Source organism: Alligator sinensis, unplaced genomic scaffold, assembly GCF_000455745.1.
Source record: "Alligator sinensis unplaced genomic scaffold, ASM45574v1 scaffold583_1, whole genome shotgun sequence".
NCBI classification, from domain to species: Eukaryota; Metazoa; Chordata; order Crocodylia; family Alligatoridae; genus Alligator; species Alligator sinensis.
Genome location: NW_005841983.1, coordinates 1,828,158 through 1,832,102, shown reverse-complemented (window position 1 = coordinate 1,832,102; position 3,945 = coordinate 1,828,158).

Genomic DNA, 3,945 nt, shown 5'->3' with positions numbered 1-3,945 from the left:
TAAAAGTGCCAATTATAAATGCTTTTTTTCCCAGAGAGGATCCTCTGCCAATTACAACCTGCACAAAGGGCACACACTTTATTCACATAATCAATGAAGATTTTAACAGAATCTATTATACTTCATCCACATTTGGTTTCAGCTGAAGGATCAGTAACCCCGGCATCCCTAGTTTTGTTCTGAATCTAGTTACTGAGAGAGTATGAACCAGCTGAAAAATTTAAAGCTGAAATCTAAAGTGGACTTTATGCTAGAAAGAAACCAAAGAACAATTAGAAATTGTCATCATATTTGTTCTTTGTCCTGGGCTTGTTTGGAGGAGCTGACCCCAAATGTTTGGGGGTTTTTTGTCTTGTTTTATACCCCATTCCTTGTCTCACTAAATGCATGGCAACAGATTCTAACAACACACTTAATTTCACAGTATTTTTATACTGCAGTTCTGCTTTTCTGAAAACTGATTGTGACAATGGATATTCTTTCCTGCAATATAGGTTCCATATTTAGGATTTCTACATGACATTCAATATAACTTTTTTTCAGTTTAAAAGCAAAAAGATGTTCTTCCCTCTAACAGCCTTGCAAACTTATCCAAGGATCTGCTTATCAAGCTGTTTCGCTTTCCTCCCCTCTTCCTCCAGCTCATGAATCTTCTTTTTGGCTGATGAATTGCTTCCAACATTGCAGATTCCAGTGGGCAGATGCTATCCCGAGTTCCACCTCTGCAACCTTATGGTTCTCAATTACTGGTTGCATTCAGCATGCCTGCATTACCCCAATGTTTCCAGAGAATGGAAAATATGATCCTGACCAAACCAGATTAGGATCTGTTTCACTCTCTGAAAGTCGTGTTTCCTCTGCAGGGCTAACAAGAGAGGACAACTGCACTTCAAGAGTCCAGGGTCTGAGATCATATAAATGTTCATTAATCATTGTAGGACTGGAATGAAAGAGGCACTTCTGGCAGTGCTGATTAAGAGCTCTCCATTGATCAGAGAAGCCAAAATCTGAAATGAATTATTTAATATTGGAGGATTAAGATAATAGTCAAATATTTTGATTTGTCTAAAATAGGTATTCAAATTGTCTATAAATAACCAGGAAAAAACACCTGCCTATAAAGCCAGTAAAAATCTTGAGCCATCTATTAAAACACTAAGCAACTGAAGCTGATGATTGAAGATCTCTGACAGAAAAGAAGCTGGATTTAATCATTTAAAGACAGATGGAGAACAGCAGCACCACCTTGTGTCTGAGCAGGGGCACAGTACCATGCATGGAGCTCTGTCAGAACCAGGGATCCTGGTTTTTCCTGATTTAAAAAAATCTCCAGTTTTCAGACAAAAAAAAAGTAACCCCATATCCACATTTTTCCATGATTAAAATGAAACACCGCTAGTGTATGTGTGTGTGTATACACACTAGCTAATTGCCTGTCAAGAATGACAGATTTCAGGCAGTGTTTACATGCCCCCTGACCCCACCCTTATGTAAAGACTCCCTCTGCCACTGCCGCCTCCTCCTTGGGGGCTCCCTCCCCCCTGCCCGCCTCCGCCTTGCAGCAGGGCTTCCCTCCTGTCCCCTCCCTGCTCCCATCCCTCCCTCCCCACCACCTACCCCTCCCTGCTGGCTCTTGTTGGAGCTGGGCATCCAGGGGGGCACCACCACTGTGACCCCCCGCTTCCCCTCAACCCTCTCCTTCCTGTTTCCCTCCCATCCTTCCTTCCTTGCTGCCTGGCCCCGACAACAGCCGCCACCATGATCCCTGCCTCTTTACCTCCCCCCTCTCCACGCCCTCCCGGGCCCATGCAGCCTCCCTCCCCACTGCCTCCCCCTCCCTGTCAGCCATTGTTGAGGCCCCCTTCCAGCTCCCCTCCCTTCGTTCCCTGCCTCCCGGCCCTGACAACAGCTGCCACTGTGATCCCCCTTTGCCTTTGCCTGCCCCACTCCCCTACCTCCCTCCCTGCCCACTGCCTCCCCCTCCCTGCTGGCTGTTCTGGGGGGCATTGAGGACAAGCGGCAGGGGGACACCACAACTGTGAACCCCCCCGCCCCTTGCCCTCAGGCAGGTAGGCATGGGGAAGCCCTGCTGCTTGGGTGGCCAGGGTGTGTTCACCGCTGCCACAAACTTCCCTGGCATAGGCTCAAACTTGGGCCTGTGCAGCCTGGGCCCACACAGCCAATTGCTGCCCGCCCTCTCGCAGCACATGCGCAATTGGCCAAAAGCATTACAGTCAGACAGACACACAGACAGACACACAGACAGACAGACTAAGCCCTTTATTATATTAGAATTATGGTGTTTCATTTTAATCACAAAAAAATGAGGATACTGGAAAAATGTGGATTTGCGGTTACTTTTTTTTAAATCCAAAAATTGGAGATTTTTTAGAATCAGAGAAAACCAGGATCCCTTGTCAGGACTTTGCAGGACATAGGAGCTTTTGGAACTTCTTGGCCCCAGCCATGTGTTGCTGCTCCATTTGGGTCCCTTTGCCTGCTTGTAACACTGCTGGGTTGCAGGTAAGCAGATAATTCTTCTTTGGGGGGCTGTGCCAGGATGCAGTGTGGGGGAATCAGGGGTAAGACTGGGGGTGAGCAGGGAAAGCATCAGGGTGTGGAGCCCCTGGTGGGGAAGCATGGTATAAAGCCATTGCTGCAGTCAAGGAGGGATGCTAACCCAAGAAAAGTTTTTTCTACTGACAGCCCATAAACATTTTACCAGCAACCAAACTTTTTTACTATGGTTGTTGTTAAACCTCTTAATTTGAATACAGCCCTTGTCCAGGGCCTAGCAGAAGCGTTAAATTTACATTATGTAAAATATATGTCAATAAATACATGTGTCAGTAAAAAAGTTTGGCCATCAGCAAAAAGTTTGCAGATTGCCAGTAAAAAAAGTGTCCTGGGTTGGCAACTATAGTCTAAAATCCAAACAGTTGGTAGAATAGAGACAAAAATATATTCAACAAGTATACTTCTGTCAGGGGAATGAATTCATCAACTGGATTCATGCAGGCATCAGGATCCATGAGCATCAATCTGATTGAAGAGCCTGACCATGAAAGAAATGGGGAATTTGTAATACCTGTATATAAAACTGGTATGTTGACACAGGAAAAACTTCTTCAGAATAAACTGTCTAGGGAAGTTATAGAATCGTCATTGTTGGAAGTGTTCAAGATGTTGGATAAACATTGGTCAGGGATTTCATAGATTTCATAGACATTAGGGCTGGAAGGGACCTCGGAAGATCATCGAGTCCAGCCCCCTGCCCAAAGGGCAGGAAGTCAGCTGAGGTCATAGGATCCCAGCAAGATAAGCATCTAGTTTCATCTTGAAGGTGTTCAATGTAGGCACTTGAACCACCTCCGGTGGCAGGCTGTTCCAGACCTTGGGGGCTCGGACAGTAAAGAAATTCTTCCTTATGTCCAGCCTGAAACGATCTTGAAGTAGTTTGTGACCATTCAACCTCGTCATCCCTTGGGGCGCTCTGGTGAACAAACGTTCCCCCAGATGCTGGTGGTCACCCCTGATAAACTTGTAGGTGGCCATCAGATCACCCCTGAGCCTGCGCTTTTTCAGGCTAAAGAGCCCCAGGGCTCCCAGCCTGTCATTGTAGGGTCTGTTTCCCTGACCTCTGATCATGCACGTGGCTCTTCTCTGGACTCTCTCAAGCTTCTCCACATCCTTTTTGAATTGTGGAGCCCAAAACTGGACACAGTACTCCAGCTGCGGCCTCACTAAGGCCGAGTACAGGGGGAGAATGACGTCCCAGGATTTGCTTGAGAAGCATCTATGGATGCAAGCCAGCGTTTTGGTCGCTTTACTAGCTGCCGCATCGCATTGCAGGCTCATGTTCATCTTGTGGTCAAAGATGACCCCCAAGTCTCTTTCTTCCATAGTGCTAGCCAACATAGCACTGCTGAGCCTATAAGGATGCTG